The following is a 19356-nucleotide window of genomic DNA, read 5'->3' as shown; positions in this document are numbered from 1 at the left end:
CCCCCACTAACCGTGCGACTGTTGATTCCGCTGCAGGTGGGGATCTATTTCGGAAGTCAGCTAGTGAGGACTACGAGCTCATTCATGAGCTCGCAAGGAAAAGTGTGCAATGGCAAGAGGATCGGCTTGCCAGCCCGTCGCGACACCAGACATTCGCTGTGGAGAAAGAGGTTCCGAAAAGCTCCATAGCTGAAATGAACAAGAAGCTTGACTCGTTGATCACCCAATTAAGCCTTAATAAAAGTGTATAGGTCATGATGTGCACTCACTGTGGTGGAGACCATGATGCGTTTAATTGCCAAATCGGTAGCCCCTTCGCCGGCGATGCCGAAAACGTAAGTTTTATAGGAGGTAACCAAAGGTATAATTCCCATCCGAACTCCTATTCTCACCATAATAATAATAATAGCGGGTGGAGGCCTCGGTATCAACACCCGAACTTATCATATGGCAATAATAATAACGTGTTGAGGCCCCCATCCGGCTTTGAGCAAGAATTTCGGGAAAACGGGCTCGGGCAATCACAAGCCGCGCCCGGTAATCGAAACGCTCCGCCTTCCAACAGTGTACATGACCAATCGGTCACGTCTTTGTTGAAGGACATATTAACCCGTCTTTCCGATAGCGAAGTGTTTTGTAGGGATCTTAGTCGCCAGGTGGCCCACCTAAACCGTCAACAACAAGAAAGGCCGCTAGGAACCCTCCCGGCAAATACTGAACAAAATCCGCGGGGTAAGAATCGGGAATCCGGGAAGGTGGTAACGCTCCTCAACAATAGGAGTTCGGACCCGTCAAGCTCCAATGCGGACGTCTTGCAATAAGCCGCCATATAAGAAAGTCGAGCTACTTCGACTCAAAACGTAGCATCGGTTTGAATCCCTCGAACCATTTGTCTGTATATATTATAAACATTATTTCTTTTCTTTATTTTGCATTATGGTGGTCTTATTTTTATCTTCATCTTCATTTTGCTTTCTTCCTTTTTCTTTTATTTTATTTTCTCAAAAATCAAAAGAAAAACAAATCCCACATTAATCCAAAATTTTACAAATACGCGGGGCGTACAACCCATTGCGCCCCGCGTAGTTGTGATTTCTGCCGCTTTTACTTGATAAAGAACACGCTACGTGCGGCGTACCTACATTTACGCGCCGCGTACGCTTTCCCTAAAACAAATAAAAACGAACTCTCTTTAATAAATGCCACGTGGAGGACATGCGGGGCGTACCGCATCTTACGCCGCGCGTATCCTCGGGGAGTTATGAATCACAACTCCCCATGGCAACTCTCCATCTCTCAAACTTCTAATCACTCCTCTTCCCTATACACCTTTTCCACTTCCACACTCCACCTCCTTTTCCACCCTATCAATTCTCACCCTTTCAAATTCAAATTCCCACCTTCCCTCCACAATAAATTATCATTAACCACCACCTTAAATAACCATAAATACAACATAAAAATCATTAAATAATTAAAAATCATTAAACCCTCATAAATCCAAAAAAAAATCATAAAAAAACCACAAAAGATCCCTCTTCTTCCGTCTAATTACGCGGGGCGTAACCCCATTTACGCCCCACGTCCCTGCCCTTTTTGTTATAAAAAGGGGGCAGGAGAACCGATACGCGTGGCGTAACCCTACTTACACCGCGCGTATCTCACCGAATTTTCATCCAATAACGTCAGGAGGAGGGATACGTGGAGCGTGGCCCCTTCACGCCCCGCGTACCCCTCTGGGAATCCGAGCTTTGCTTGGATTCCCCACTCCTCTCCTATATATACTCATCTTTCTTCCTCTTCTTCCCTCACTATTCTCTCACACCTATCCCAACCTCTTCCCACCTTCTCTCAAGCTTTCTCCATCCCTCACCCTAACCATGACCCGAAGCAAACGAGCCGCCATTAACACCCCCCTCGACCAACAAATGCAAGCTCGCCGAGCTCGCACCTCACGATCCTCCTGGTCCACCCAAAATCAACAACCACCACCACCCAACCGAGAAGACACTCCACCACTCACCCGCCTATACCGGGCACCTTTCCACCTTCTCACCGAGGAGGAAGCCCTCCGGTACGAAGCCCTTTGTGCCACCTCCGTCATGGAGCTCCCCTATATCCCACGGAGCGTGCTCGATCAACACGATCTTGGCACGCCTTTTGAAGCTCGTCTCCGTGCCCTCGGGTGGTACGACATGTATAGCACGGAATACCATATGTATCCCTCATTGGTGATCGAGTTCTTCACCTCCCTCACCTCCAACAATGTGCCCGGAGCCGCCCTATTCAACTTTCACCTCCACAACCGCCCCTTCACCATTGACACTCAATGGCTCCGCACCCACTTCACTCATCAAGCGGAGCCTAGCGTCGCCCATTGGCCCGACGGTGTCTCCGCCCCCGAATTTTGGACCTCCACTACCGGGTCCAATGACTATCATGTCTCCAACCTCCACCCGGCTAGTATTCGTGACCCCCATTCTCTAATTGCTTCACCGCTTCATCTCCTTCTACTTCACGGGGAAGTCGGAGTCCACCAAGGTCAACAAACATGAGCTGTTGGCCCTCTACTGTTGTGTCAACGGGCTCACCTACGACTTTGCCTACCATGTGGCTCTTCACCTCCGTGCCACTCCCATCCGGAAAAGGGCTAAGCTCGGTTTTGGCCACCTCATCACCATCTTCGCCCTCTCCAAACTCGGCTCCGATGCCATTGAGCACCTCCCACGCCGTGTGCCTCGACCCATAGACAAAAATGCTTTTAAATCCTTAACTACACCAACTTCCGGCCCGGGTGAAACCTCGGGGGCTGCCAACTCCGATGCAGGAGGGGATTCGGACTCAGATTTGGGTCTCAATTTTAGTCCCCCACCGCTTCACGACTTCAATGCCCTCTACGCTCGGTTGGATATCCTCGAGGACAACCAACGTCGTGATCGAGCCCATTTTGACACCCGGTTCGATACCCTCGAGGCGCAACAGCGGGAGGACCGGGCTCATATCGACACTCGTTTCGATGCCCTCACCGCTTCCTTCGCTTCCTACTTCAACCTCCATGGCAATCCACCTCCACCTCAACAATAGTTCCCTTTCCTTTTTGTTCTTCTTATGCTGTTTTTTGTTGTTCTTTTTTTTTGTTGTTGTTAATTACTTTCTGTTTAAATTTATTATATTAGTGATTTCCATTTGAGTTTCGCGTTCTTTGTGCGTTTATTTTACTGTTTCTACGAAAATTACGCAGGGCATATTCCATGGTATGCCCCGCGTACCCTTTATTTTCATACTCCTACAGTTCCGAAACTCAAACACGCGGAGCGTCCGCCATTTACGCCCCGCGTATTTGAGTCTCTGCCCAAAAACACAACAAAACGTACTGGTTACGCGGGGCGCCCCTCTGGGCACGCCTCGCGTAACCCCTGACCACTAAAGGTCTTCTTTTTCTTTTCCTTTCTCACTTTATTTTCGTTTTTGTTTTTGTTTTCATTCCTTTTTGCGACGCCCCTGGAATAGGCATCAGTTTAAATCACGCGGAGGGACGTGCAACCCCGCACTTAACGTTTGTTTTGCACTACCAAAAATAAAAATAAAAATAAAATAAACAACAAAATAATTAAACTAATTTATTGACTCTCTTAAATTTTTCCCGACACGCTGTCCCTCCTTCGGAAATTAATTAAAGTTTCGTTATTTGTCATCAAAAATAAAAGTGTCGGAACATAAAGGAATGATTCGATTAAGAAATTTTAGTCTTGGTTTTGAAATTAGGGAATTTGTGCAAAGATTAGGTTAGTACTAAACTAAGGCATTGAGTCTTAACCCAAATGTTATCTCCACAATGAACTTTAAAAAGGCAATAAAAACAGGATAGCTGAGAATTTAGCGAAAACTTGATAGTACACAATTTAAACCCGAATCTTTGTGAGGTATTTTTTAGCCTAAAAGAGTTCGTACGAGAACTCTAATTCTTTCACAATTTTTCGAGAGCTTTGACTTCGCTCGACTCATAGAATTTGCATCCAATACCGGGTTAAGTACACTTATTGTGGTAAAAAGGCAATAGATGATAAACCGAACCCACTTAGGCTAATCTTTCTTTTTCTTGTTTTCATTAAACGCTAGGAAACCCCCTCGAGCCTATTAAACCGACTTTTTGTTGTTAACACCCTTTTTTTTAACATTTAACCCTTTTTCCTCTTGTTTAAATACCAACAAGATCAAATCGCACTAAAATTACCCGAAATAAGCCAAAGGCCTTGACAAGTAAGCACCAAAAAGTCTCGGAATCGTTTTTGTGCCGCTCTCAAAACAAAAAGAAAAAGAAGAAAACACAATAAAGAGCAAAAAGGCATTCTCAAGCTCCACCCGAGCAATTTCGAGTATATTTTATGAACCTGCCAAGGCCAAAATGAAAATGCGGTACGATCACTAAATTGGTATTTAAACTCGAGTTTCAAAAATTAACCACTAAAAAGCCACCCACATTACAACCCCCTCCGAGTTCATTTTTAATATTGCCTAACCATATTTTAAGAGGAAAAACCCGGATAAAAATGCAAATTCAACATGACCTCGAGTAAGTGCAAAGAAGAGCGATAAAACACCGACCCACCTAAAAATTGAGCGTAAGAGCGAAATCCTTTGGTGAGGTACTATCGGGTTCTCAAAAGATAATCAACCCCCCGTTGATATTGCCTATTAAAATCTTGATCATGGAGGTTTCAAACAAGTTTTTGTACTCAATTGTTGGCGTAGGTAATTACCGAAACCTTTGCACAAAACCATAACTTTGAAATCACGCACTTGGCAAAACCAACCTTCGGTTTGTTTCTTAATTTTCTCAATCCCTTGTCTTTCGATTTCTTTTACTTAAGGATAAGTAAAACTTTAAAGTCCGAGGAGGTTTGATAGGGGTATTTTACCCCTATCTTTTAGCGTGATTTACGGGATGATTTTGGATAAAATAAATAAGTTTAATTGCAAAAATAAAGTGTTTTTGATAAATAAAGAAATAAAAATAAATCTCGTACTTTTAGTTTATTTCCCTCATTTTTGATTAGTTTAGGAAATAAAAACGTCAAGCTAACTCGGCTCTCAAGTTTTGTATTTCAGGTATGGGAAAGGAGCAAAAATCCACTCCATACGCGGGGCGTATAAGCCTCTACGCGGGGCGTGAAACATGGTGTCGGTAATGATTTCCTTATCCGCAGACGCCATATGGAACTGACTCAGCATACGCGGGGCGTATGCCATTTTACGCGGGGCGTATGACACATGTCGGCAATAATTGGCCTAATCCTGAAAGTCAGACTGCATTGTCTCCCAGAGTCAACTCTCCATACGCGGGGCGTATCACTATATACGCGGGGTGTAAAAGGCAGTTCTTTAACGTAAAAAGATCAGAGACTCATTTACGCGGGGCGTACTTCAGCTATGCACGGCGTAAATGCTCCAATTCTAGCAATAAAACTTCAGAGACTCGAACACGCGGGGCGTACTTCGGCTACGCAGGGCGTGTATGAGACAATTAGACACGGAATTAGTCCACATGCAGGAGATTTCTGACGGAATGGGCACTTACGCGGGACGTAAACCACCTTACGCGGGGCGTATCATGGGATTTCTGCACCAAATAATGTTGCTACATGCTTGTGCTTTGTGAAATTACAAACTTGCCCTTGCTGGATGTCTATAAATAGATAGTTCTTGAACTTCATTTAACACCAATTACATACTAGAGAGAGCTATACTATACTCTTTTCCTTCCTTGTAATTTAGATTCAGATTTTGTAGTTAAACTCTCCCCCTCGAGAGCTTGTTCGGTTGTTCCGGCGTTCCATCGAAGTTCCGCTCCATCATTCGTCACCAAGCTCGAGAGTTCCACCTCCACGACCTAGGAGACGACTTTGAGTCCGGTTAGCTAGTTCCAAGGGCGGATTCTCCCTTTTTACTTGCTAATTAGCTTGTACTCTTCCTATGTACTAGGTTTGGTTGTATTTCATCTAAACACTTTCCATATTTATAATCTATGATTTATAATCTCTATTTCCCTTTACGTGTTAATGTTTATTGCTTGTTTTGATATTGATAATTGATTATTGTGTAGGAGCACGCGATTACCGCCGCCATCCGTGCTATCTTTAGGGAATTATATAGGTGTTGCCCTACCGGATGTGACAAGCCACGGAACTTACGGGCCCTAATTTCTAGTTCCCCCGCATTAGACACGCCTTGACTAGGAATCACGTAGTCTAAGTACTTCACGGGTCGGTCTTACTACACTTGGTCGTCTTTGCAAGAATAAACTATTATCCGTATACATTTAGAGTCGCCATTTATCGTGGTTATAACTTATCATACACGCCCCGCTTCGTAGAGTTTTAGCTACACGAATATGTGTCGCCAATAGTTAGGAATAGTGTGTGGTTGTGTCTTACTTTACCCCAAAGTAATCACCGCTTAAATAACATACAAAACCGAGTCGTCTAATACTTGTAATTATAAATCCCGTGAATTCGATACCCGGTCTTAACCGGATTATTACTTGATACGACGGGGTACACTTGGCCCTAAGTAGTCGTAGCGTCTAAGTAGAGTCAAAGAGCAATTTCTAAAGACCATATCCATAGACATAGCACATTCACCGCAATACACATTTAAGTCGTCGTAAGAAACTCTACCGCTAGATCCTACGCCCTATCAAGTTTTTGGCGCCGTTGCCGGGGAATTATAATTTCCTACAATATTAGACAAAAACGTTTCATTGTTAGTTTAAGCATTCTTTTTGTATAAATTGTTTATATATACGTTTGCTAACATTATTCTTTTTTGTTGATAATTCTTGTATATTTGTTTTTACTTTATGCACACCCGATCTAAAAGTGATTCTCTCGTACCTATTGATCTCGAAATTGAACGTACTCTTTGTAGGTTACGTAGAGAGAAAATGGCAAACCCCAACGCCGAGGTCAACCAACCCAACGAAAACCCAAGACCACACGTGAACAACATCCACGGGGCCAATGATACGCGTTCGATGATGGAGATCCTTGCGCCGCATCGTCCCCAAAATCTTAACGGCATTGTCGCTCCCACGATTCCGGCCAACACATATGAGATCAAGACCGGAATGATCCAACTGATACAACAATGCGGTCAATTCGGAGGGGAACTCCATGAGAACCCCAACGAACATTTGGATAAATTCCTTATGTGTGCCGATACTTCTCGGCAAAATGGTGTTCCCGTTGAGGCTGTGAGACTGAAGTTGTTTCCTTTTTCATTGACAGGACAGGCGCTGGAGTGGCTACACTCATTGGAGGCGGGATCCATCACGTCATGGGAAGAGCTTGAAAAGGAGTTCCTTTCCTACTATTTTCCGCCGTCCAAAACAGTCAAGTTGCGGACCGATATCACATCCTTCAGGCAGTTGGAATGCGAGGCCCTTCACGCAGCTTGGGCTAGGTTCCGGAAGTTGCTCCGAAACTGCCCCCACCATGACATCCCAAAGCACGACTTGGTAAGCACTTTTTACCACGGGTTAACCCCCACTAACCGTGCGACTGTTGATTCCGCTGCAGGTGGGGATCTATTTCGGAAGTCAGCTAGTGAGGACTACGAGCTCATTCATGAGCTCGCAAGGAAAAGTGTGCAATGGCAAGAGGATCGGCTTGACGGCCCATCGCGACACCAGACATTCGCTGTGGAGAAAGAGGTTCCGAAAACTCCATAGCTGAAATGAATAAGAAGCTTGACTCGTTGATCGCCCAATTAAGTCTTAATAAAAGTGTACAGGTCATGATGTGCACTCACTGTGGTGGAGACCATGATGCGTTTAATTGCCAAATCGGTAGCCCCTTCGCCGGCGATGCCGAAAACGTAAGTTTTATAGGAGGTAACCAAAGGTATAATTCCCATCCGAACTCCTATTCTCACCATAATAATAATAATAATAGCGGGTGGAGGCCTCGGTATCAACACCCGAACTTATCATATGGCAACAATAATAACGTGTTGAGGCCCCCATCCAGCTTTGAGCAAGAATTTCGGGAAAACGGGCTCGGGCAATCACAAGTCGCGCCCGGTAATCGAAACGCTCCGCCTTCCAACAGTGTACATGACCAATCGGTCACGTCTTTGTTGAAGGACATATTAACCCGTCTTTCCGATAGCGAAGTGTTTTGTAGGGATCTTAGTCGCCAGGTGGCCCACCTAAACCGTCAACAACAAGAAAGGCCGCTAGGAACCCTCCCGGCAAATACTGAACAAAATCCGCGGGGTAAGAATCGGGAATCCGGGCAGGTGGTAACGCTCCTCAACAATAGGAGTTCGGACCCGTCAAGCTCCAACGCGGACGTCTTGCAATAAGCCGCCATATAAGAAAGTCGAGCTACTTCGACTCAAAACGTAGCATCGGTTTGAATCCCTCGAACCATTTGTCTGTATATATTATAAACATTATTTCTTTTCTTTATTTTGCATTATGGTGGTCTTATTTTTATCTTCATCTTCATTTTGCTTTCTTCCTTTTTCTTTTATTTTATTTTCTCAAAAATCAAAAGAAAAACAAATCCCACATTAATCCAAAATTTTACAAATACGCGGGGCGTACAACCCATTGCGCCCCGCGTAGTTGTGATTTCTGCCGCTTTTACTTGATAAAGAACACGCTACGTGCGGCGTACCTACATTTACGCGCCGCGTACGCTTTCCCTAAAACAAATAAAAACGAACTCTCTTTAATAAATGCCACGTGGAGGACATGCGGGGCGTACCGCATGTTACGCCGCGCGTATCCTCGGGGAGTTGTGAATCATAACTCCCCATGGCAACTCTCCATCTCTCAAACTTCTAATCACTCCTCTTCCCTATACACCTTTTCCACTTCCACACTCCACCTCCTTTTCCACCCTATCAATTCTCACCCTTTCAAATTCAAATTCCCACCTTCCCTCCACAATAAATTATCATTAACCACCACCTTAAATAACCATAAATACAACATAAAAATCATTAAACCCTCATAAATCCAAAAAAAAAATCATAAAAAAACCACAAAAGATCCTTCTTCTTCCGTCTAATTACGCGGGGCGTAACCCCATTTACGCCCCACATCCCTGCCCTTTTTGTCATAAAAAGGGGGCAGGAGAACCGATACGCGTGGCGTAACCCTACTTACGCCGCGCGTATCTCACCGAATTTTCATCCAATAACGTCAGGAGGAGGGATACGTGGAGCGTGGCCCCTTCACGCCCCGCGTACCCCTCTGGGAATCCGAGCTTTGCTTGGATTCCCCACTCCTCTCCTATATATACTCATCTTTCTTCCTCTTCTTCCATCACTATTCTCTCACACCTATCCCAACCTCTTCCCACCTTCTCTCAAGCTTTTTCCATCCCTCACCCTAACCATGACCCGAAGCAAACGAGCCGCCATTAACACCCCCCTCGACCAACAAATGCAAGCTCGCCGAGCTCGCACCTCACGATCCTCCTAGTCCACCCAAAATCAACAACCACCACCACCCGAACGAGAAGACACTCCACCACTCACCCGCCTATACCGGGCACCTTTCCACCTTCTCACCGAGGAGGAAGCCCTCCGGTACGAAGCCCTTTGTGCCGCCACCATCATGGAGCTCCCCTACATCCCACGGAGCGTGCTCGATCAACACGATCTTGGCACGCCTTTTGAAGCTCGTCTCCGTGCCCTCGGGTGGTACGACATGTATAGCACGGAATACCATGTGTATCCCTCATTGGTGATCGAGTTCTTCACCTCCCTCACCTCCAACAATGTGCCCGGAGCCGCCCTCTTCAACTTTCGCCTCCACAACCGCCCCTTCACCATTGACACTCAATGGCTCTGCACCCACTTCACTCATCAAGCGGAGCCTAGCGTCGCCCATTGGCCCGACGGTGTCTCCGCCCCTGAATTTTGGACCTCCATTACCGGGTCCAATGACTATCACGTCTCCAACCTCCACCCGGCTAGTATTCGTGACCCCATTCTCTAATTGCTGCACCGCTTCATCTCCTTCTACTTCACGGGGAAGTCGAAGTCCACCAAGGTCAACAAACATGAGCTGTTGGCCCTCTACTGTTGTGTCAACGGGCTCACCTACGACTTTGCCTACCATGTGGCTCTTCACCTCCGTGCCACTCCCATCCGGAAAAGGGCTAAGCTCGGTTTTGGCCACCTCGTCACCATCTTCGCCCTCTCCAAACTCGGCTCTGATGCCATTGAGCACCTCCCACGCCGTGTGCCTCGACCCATAGACAAAAATACTTTTAAATCCTTGACTACACCAACTTCCGGCCCGGGTGAAACCTCGGGGGCTGCCAACTCCGATGCGGGAGGGGATTCGGACTCAGATTTGGGTCTCAATTTTAGTCCCCCACCGCTTCACGACTTCAATGCCCTCTACGCTCAGTTGGATATCCTCGAGGATAACCAACGTTATGATCGAGCCCATTTTGACACCCGGTTCGATACCCTCGAGGCGCAAGAGCGGGAGGACCAGGCTCATATCGACACTCGTTTCGATGCCCTCACCGCTTCCTTCGCTTCCTACTTCAACCTCCATGGCAATCCACCTCCACCTCAACAATAGTTCCCTTTCCTTTTTGTTCTTCTTATGCTGTTTTTTGTTGTTCTTTTTTTTGTTGTTGTTAATGTACTTTCTGTTTAAATTTATTATATTAGTGATTTCCATTTGAGTTTCGCGTTCTTTGTGCGTTTATTTTACTGTTTCTACGAAAATTACGCAGGGCATATTCTATGGTACGCCCCGCGTACCCTTTATTTTCATACTCCTACAGTTCCGAAACTCAAACACGCGGAGCGTCCGCCATTTACGCCCCGCGTATTTGAGTCTCTGCCCAAAAACACAACAAAACGTACTGGTTACGCGGGGCGCCCCTCTAGGCACGCCTCGCGTAACCCCTGACCACTAAAGGTCTTCTTTTTCTTTTCCTTTCTCACTTTATTTTCGTTTTTGTTTTTGTTTTCATTCCTTTTTGCGACGCCCCTGGAATAGGCGTCAGTTTAAATCACGCGGAGGGACGTGCAACCCCGCACTTAACGTTTGTTTTGCACTACCAAAAACAAAAATAAAAATAAAATAAACAACAAAATAATTAAACTAATTTATTGACTCTCTTAAATTTTTCCCGACACGCTATCCCTCCTTCGGAAATTAATTAAAGTTTCATTATTTGTCATCAAAAATAAAAGTGTCGGAACATAAAGGAATGATTCGATTAAGAAATTTTAGTCTTGGTTTTGAAATTAGGGAATTTGTGCAAAGATTAGGTTAGTACTAAACTAAGGCATTGAGTCTTAACCCAAAATGTTATCTCCATAATGAACTTTAAAAAGGCAATAAAAACAGGATAGGTGAGAATTTAGCGAAAACTTGATAGTACACAATTTAAACCCGAATCTTTGTGAGGTATTTTTTAGCCTAAAAGAGTTCGTACGAGAACTCTAATTCTTTCACAATTTTTCGAGAGCTTTGACTTCGCTCGACTCATAGAATTTGCATCCAATACCGGGTTAAGTACACTTATTGTGGTAAAAAGGCAATAGATGATAAACCGAACCCACTTAGGCTAATCTTTCTTTTTCTTGTTTTCATTAATCGCTAGGAAACCCCCTCGAGCCTATTAAACCGACTTTTTGTTGTTAACACCCTTTTTTTTAACATTTAACCCTTTTTCCTCTTGTTTAAATACCAACAAGATCAAATCGCACTAAAATTACCCGAAATAAGCCAAATGCCTTGACAAGTAAGCACCAAAAAGTCTCGGAATCGTTTTTGTGCCGCTCTCAAAACAAAAAGAAAAAGAAGAAAACACAATAAAGAGCAAAAAGGCATTCTCAAGCTCCACCCGAGCAATTTCGAGTATATTTTATGAACCTGCCAAGGCCAAAATGAAAATGCGTTACGATCACTAAATTGGTATTTATACTCAAGTTTCAAAAATTAACCACTAAAAAGCCACACACATTACAACCCCCTCCGGGTTCATTTTTAATATTGTCTAACCATATTTTAAGAGGAAAAACCCGGATAAAAATGCAAATTCAACATGACCTCGAGTAAGTGCAAAGAAGAGCGATAAAACACCGACCCACCTAAAAATTGAGCGTAAGAGCGAAATCCTTTGGTGAGGTACTATCGGGTTCTCAAAAGATAATCAACCCCCCGTTGATATTGCCTATTAAAATCTTGATCATGGAGGTTTCAAACAAGTTTTTGTACTCAATTGTTGGCGTAGGTAATTACCGAAACCTTTGCACAAAACCATAACTTTGAAATCACGCACTTGGCAAAACCAACCTTCGGTTTGTTTCTTAATTTTCTCAATCCCTTGTCTTTCGATTTCTTTTACTTAAGGATAAGTAAAACTTTAAAGTCCGAGGAGGTTTGATAGGGGTATTTTACCCCTATCTTTTAGCGTGATTTACGGGATGATTTTGGATAAAATAAATAAGTTTAATTGCAAAAATAAAGTGTTTTTTATAAATAAAGAAATAAAAATAAATCTCGTACTTTTAGTTTATTTCCCTCATTTTTGATTAGTTTAGGAAATAAAAACGTCAAGCTAACTCGGCTCTCAAGTTTTGTATTTCAGGTACGGGAAAGGAGCAAAAATCCACTCCATACGCGGGGCGTATAAGCCTCTACGCGGGGCGTGAAACATGGTGTCGGTAATGATTTCCTTATCCGCAGACGCCATATGGAACTGACTCAGCATACGCGGGGCGTATGCCATTTTACGCGGGGCGTATGACACATGTCGGCAATAATTGGCACTTACGCGGAATGGGCACTTACGCGGGGCGTAAACCACCTTACGCGGGGCGTATCATGGGATTTCTGCACCAAATAATGTTGCTACATGCTTGTGCTTTGTGAAATTACAAACTTGCCCTTGCTGGATGTCTATAAATAGATAGTTCTTGAACTTCATTTAACACCAATTACATACTAGAGAGAGCTATACTATACTCTTTTCCTTCCTTGTAATTTAGATTCAGATTTTGTAGTTAAACTCTCCCCCTCGAGAGCTTGTTCGGTTGTTCCGGCGTTCCATCGAAGTTCCGCTCCATCATTCGTCACCAAGCTCGAGAGTTCCACCTCCACGACCTAGGAGACGACTTTGAGTCCGGTTAGCTAGTTCCAAGGGCGGATTCTCCCTTTTTACTTGCTAATTAGCTTGTACTCTTCCTATGTACTAGGCTTGGTTGTATTTCATCTAAACACTTTCCATATTTATAATCTATGATTTATAATCTCTATTTCCCTTTACGTGTTAATGTTTATTGCTTGTTTTGATATTGATAATTGATTATTGTGTAGGAGCACGCGATTACCGCCGCCATCCGGGCTATCTTTAGGGAATTATATAGGTGTTGCCCTACCGGAAGTGACAAACCGGAAACCGTAGGAATTGACAAGCCACGGAACTTACGGGCCCTAATTTCTAGTTCCCCCGCATTAGACACGCCTTGACTAGGAATCACGTAGTCTAAGTACTTCACGGGTCGGTCTTACTACACTTGGTCGTCTTTGCAAGAATAAACCATTATCCGTATACATTTAGAGTCGTCATTTATCGTGGTTATAACTTATCATACACGCCCCGCTTCGTAGAGTTTTAGCTACACGAATCTGTGTCGCCAATAGTTAGGAATAGTGTGTGGTTGTGTCTTACTTTACCCCAAAGTAATCACCGCTTAAATAACATACGAAACCGAGTCGTCTAATACTTGTAATTATAAATCCCGTGGATTCGATACCCGGTCTTAACCGGATTATTACTTGATACGACGGGGTACACTTGCCCCTAAGTAGTCGTAGCGTCAAAGTAGAATCAAAGAGCAATTTGTAAAGACCATATCCATAGACATAGCACATTCACCGCAATACACATTTAAGTCGTCGTAAGAAACTCTACCGCTAGATCCTACGCCCTATCAAGTTTTTGGCGCCGTTGCCGGGGAATTATAATTTCCTACAATATTAGACAAAAACGTTTCATTGTTAGTTTAAGCATTATTTTTGTATAAATTGTTTATATATACGTTTGCTAACATTATTCTTTTTTGTTGATAATTCTTGTATATTTGTTTTTACTTTATGCACACCCGATCTAAAAGTGATTCTCTCGTATAAATTTTGTCAAAAGTGCCTGATTTTGTGCATTTGGACTTGGTTTGTGCAATTTTGTTGATTAATTGTGTCCTGAACGTAATATAAATTGTACCTGCACTCAAAAACTAAAATAAATAACATTAAATTCAAGGTAAACCATAAGTTTACCCTTGATAAATACTGAATTAATGAATCAATTAATGACCGAACTGAATTAAATGAATCATAAATGATCATTAACACTGTTAGAGAACTGACTTTAAACATGAATATGCATTAATTCACATAAGGTAAATTAATCTTCTAAAAGATAATGAATGTAAGTTCATGTAGGTATTTATTCATGCGTAAAACTTAAACATGAACCTTATTCTAATTGATACAGATTTATATGAAAAATTGTATGTTTTATTTTAATAAGTTCATACTGATATAATAATCAACATGATATAAGTTCATGATTTCATAATTAAAATTAAACTCACTGGTTGCATGAAAATGAAAATTTATTATGATGTTCAATAGTTAATAGTTATCGTATTAGTATGTAATATATATGAAAACTCAGATTGTGCAGAAACATTCCTGAAATGAATACAGATTCATTAAAAATAATTACAGATGCATGTTAAAAATTATACTATTTCATTTAAACTGAGATTCGGATGTATTCGTATAACCTATATGGTTAACGTATATTTAAGCAAAAAGAATCAAAGAATCAAACTTGACAGTTTTATTAAAATTAGAAGAACATATATACAAAGAACAGAAATAACAAACACAAAAATAAACCTATATACAAACTATATACAACAAATAGTTTTATAATATCTTCGTTCTTCATTATGTGTGTAAATGGGAAATGGTACACTGTAGCATTCTGATATATCAGGACGCTTGCTGCGTGCAGCAATAATCTTCATGGAAGATTGATGCTTGGAAATCATGCTTTTGAGAAAAGGAAAAAGTCTCTGGAACTTTTTGAAAGGTTTGAATAATTGGAGAAGAATACCAGATTTTGGCTGAAAGAGATGAAAAGAATGGAAATCTGATCTTCTCTAATTATTTATAATGATGATAGGAAGAATTAATGTGTCTGTTTGTGGTTTTGAAAAGAAGAAAAAGTTTCTGTAACTTTGTTTTTAAATGTGTGATAACTGAGAAGAAATCAGATTTTGTCTGATAGAGATGAATAGAAAATGGAAGTAACAAAAATCTGATCTTTTCCAATTATTTATAATCAATCCAGGACAAATCAAGGTGTCTGTTGGGATTAAAAAGGTGTAAATTCACACCATTTGAATATGAAGAAACTTAATTTTTCAAAACTTTCGGCAATGCTGCATGAACTGAAGAAGAAAGAAGAGATACATGTCCGATATACACCCGTGTCGCGACCGTGAATGGCGATCCGCGGTCGCGATTTTTTTTTTGTCTCGCTGAAGTTACCGAGAATTTCAATTCTCGGTAAGTTCAGAAATTTAAACATCAAACAAAAGTCACAGTAGAAATTTTAATGAACTCTATATAAACAGAAACTTAAACTTTGTGTAACTTTTAAAATATAAACTAAACAAAAACGAAATGTAGGAAATTAAAATATGAAAAACTAAAAACTAAAAATGTGATAATCCTTAAGAATTCCCAAGGAGAATCTAAATCATGGACATAATCAATTACTTAGATCGGTTTTAAATAATGGTCATGTCCATGTAACTTACCTGGAACAATAAAAAAAAAATTTACTAGCATTTTTTTTAGCGCTTTTTTTTGTGTCTTCTCAATTTAAGGATCTACTGATTCCGGTTGAATGCCCGAACTTCTAGTTCTGGCCACGAACAAAAAACCACGCACATGAACCGAAACTTTCAAAACTATATTAAAAGTATACAATTCCTTCTTAGCGGATAAGGTAATTTCATCCTACTTCTGATATATCTTGTCTGAGAAGATGTAGGCGTTTAAGGAAATGATAAAAAGGAAATTATTTGGGTTTAGTGTAGGAATTGATATCTTCTTAACAAAGAGATATGATGTTTTGGTGAAGAACTAAGTTTATAGAAAAGAGGTAAATGTGTTTGGGAAGAGGTAAATTTTCTGGAAAAATCATCTTGTCACGTCTGACATCCTGTTTCATAAAATTTTCTTTTCCTTCTGATGTAACTGCAGGCTTAATTTCTTTTCTGTAGACTCCTTCTGTGAATTTCATTGATAATCAAATCTTCAAGTGATCTTTGAAAAAACTTGAATTTTTTATCTGCAAACATATAATTGCAAACGTTAAATAACAACGACGATTTAGTCATAGTGACCATCCTCAATAATAAAAACTAGAAAATAAATAAATGCATAAATATATTATAAACCAAGGTTCGAAATAAAACACGAAAAATATAAATTTTTGTTAAAAATTTGACGTTCCCCGGCAACGGCGCCAAAAACTTGTTGAGCGGTTTCCGTAAGTGCACGGTATACGCTCGTAGTAATAAAAGATATCGATCCCACAGGGAACGTTTTTTAACAAAAACTTATTTTGAATCGGTTAAATTTACTTTTAGGTTTATAATATGGAAAAATCGTTTAATCGGTTTTGGTTTTGAAATTGCTAGAATAAGAATTAGATTAGAGTATGAAGATGTTAGAAAATATCTGATTTAAGAATGAATTTGCAAAACATGAACGTTTTAGTACTTTAGAAAAGTAAACAAGTATATTTGTTTTCATTAAGCAAAGAAAACAACTTTAAACTTTGTACGAATTATAAAGATGAAATAAATGACGGAACCTCTAATTAATAGGCTTTGAACGCGACAAAACCCTTATCCGGGATAATTGCCCTTAACCAAATTAAAACTCTACCGAGATAATAATTTGCCTAAGTGTTCAACAAAGTTTCCTTGTAAAGATTTTGAATTAAATACGTTTTAATGAAAACACCAGCATCCACTTTAGTGGATTGGTTACCATAAGTGCTGCATAAAAATCTATCGAATAGAACAGACTTTATTAGATGAAATATAAATTGATACAAGTTTACAGAGAACATGGAGCATGGAAACATTCGACGGCGTGCAAGTGAATGGGTTGTCAATCCTTTCCTTGGGTTTCGTTAGAGTTTGTCAGGCTCAAGGGCGGATCCTCTACTCAATCTTCTCGTTGAATCTTCGTAATAGAGACTGGGTCGGTCTACTACCAAAATGAAAACTAAACTGGAACAATGACTAAACGCTACTAAACTTGTTATTATTGAATAAACAATGTGTGTACAGCATATTGCTTTTGAACAGAATCGAAATCTAATCTCTGACTCATTTCTGAGTCAGAGTTTCTGCATAAACTCTGCACTAATCTCTTTTTTCTACATATCTTCAACTCTCCATCAACTCTTTATTTATAGATGTTGAAGAGTCTTGATTGAAGTGTCGTGTCCGTTGTGGAGAGTCGTATCCGTTGTGAAGAGACGTATCCGTTGTGAAGAGACGTATCCGTTGTGAAGAGACGTATCTATCCACCCGAACGAACGCGTTTCTTGGATTTTAAACATGTGTTTGTTGTGCTTGGCAGAATTTCTGCTCTTACCGAGAATGGAAATTCTCTGCCGAGAATGGGGAATTGATTTTTCAGCCTTCGGACGAAAGGGCGTGTCGCGACCGAGAATTTGAAATTCCCTGTCGCGGCCCCAAATTCTCTACCGAGAATTTGCATTTTTCTCTGTTTCTGACTTCGTCTTTATCCCCGTTTTGGTGTAATTGATCTTCGTCGTTTTTAACTCCTTTTGTAGGGTTTTTTTCTTCTGTTTTCGAGCTCTTTTCGTTCCTATTTGGATCTTACCAAATATTTATGTACCTTACAAGAAAGAAACATATTCGAGAGTAAAAGCTTCCTAAACAGTTATAAATAGCATAAATTCGTAGCAATATTGATGTAATTAACGATGATATTTTAGGTATATTTTGGGCTTAACAAATCTCCACACTTAATCTTTTGCTAGTCCCGAGCAAAATTTCTCTGAACTTATTCTTTAACTAATCTCTTTATGAAAATAAAACATATATCTTGGCATTACCTTTTGAATTAGTTAAGCCGAAAAGACTAGCTTCGCACGGCAAATTTATACGCAAAACATCAAACTAACTTAGTATAATATACGATATATCATTTGTATTTCCAATTTTGAATTGAAGCATTCGGGACGATATAAGCACGCATGTTATTGAGTCTTTCGTCTCAAGGCATTTCAAAGCACAAAATTTCTTTCCCAAACCTAAACTAATATATGAGATGTATTAAATTTAAATAAGTACTTGGGTTAATTATTGCTTAGTTACGCCCGAGATAAGGGTGGTCTTGATCGTAACTTCATACGTATTTTATTGCTTTGTGTTTGCTTAAGAGGTACCGACCATGCCATGGGTGGACGCAATCGTTACTTTAAACTTAAACACGCTTATTATTTTTTGCTTTTAACGTTCCTTCCATACCTCGATTGTGATAAGGGTGGTCGCAACCGTGGCCAAAAGTAAACGGTGCTTAATTATTCTTCCCTTTTATACCTCGATTGTGATAAGGTTGGTCTCAATCGTGGCCAAAAGTTAAGAATTCAACTGATTGATTAATTAATATGAATTATAAAATTGAATTGTAAATTGGGAAAAAGAAAGATAGCACATTCATCCTATATTGACTTAAAATTCAACATGTATTATGGCTAAAGTTTCCTTAAAAACTTCAATTGGTGTTAATATAAGACGAAATCAAACCGAGCTAAAAATTGTTAGTTCAATTTAATGCCTATAAACCTAATTGAAAACTTAAAATAAGATTTATTGAATCATGAATTGCATGATATAAAATAGAGATTGAAAATAAAGAATTTTTGTTACTTAAATACATTCACTCGAGACAATTTTACTTAAAATCGTATCGGAGATTTATGAAAAATATGAAAAATAATATTGCCCGTATAGAAATATTATTTCTATCGATAATGATAACCTAAAAATAATCATATTAACTTATTTAATTTTTAAACATATGAAAATGTAAAGTTATGAAAAATAATGTTAAATAAATTGTGTTGCAATATATGTTGCATTTGCATAAAACAAGTGTTGCATTTATAATTGTTGCTTAAAAAATTTATTCGTTGCAGTTATTCGTAATAAAAATAAAATGATATATGCAATATCTCCTCC

Source organism: Euphorbia lathyris, chromosome 8 (genome assembly GCF_963576675.1).
Source record: "Euphorbia lathyris chromosome 8, ddEupLath1.1, whole genome shotgun sequence".
Lineage (NCBI taxonomy): Eukaryota > Viridiplantae > Streptophyta > Magnoliopsida > Malpighiales > Euphorbiaceae > Euphorbia > Euphorbia lathyris.
This window is presented reverse-complemented; position numbering follows the sequence as displayed.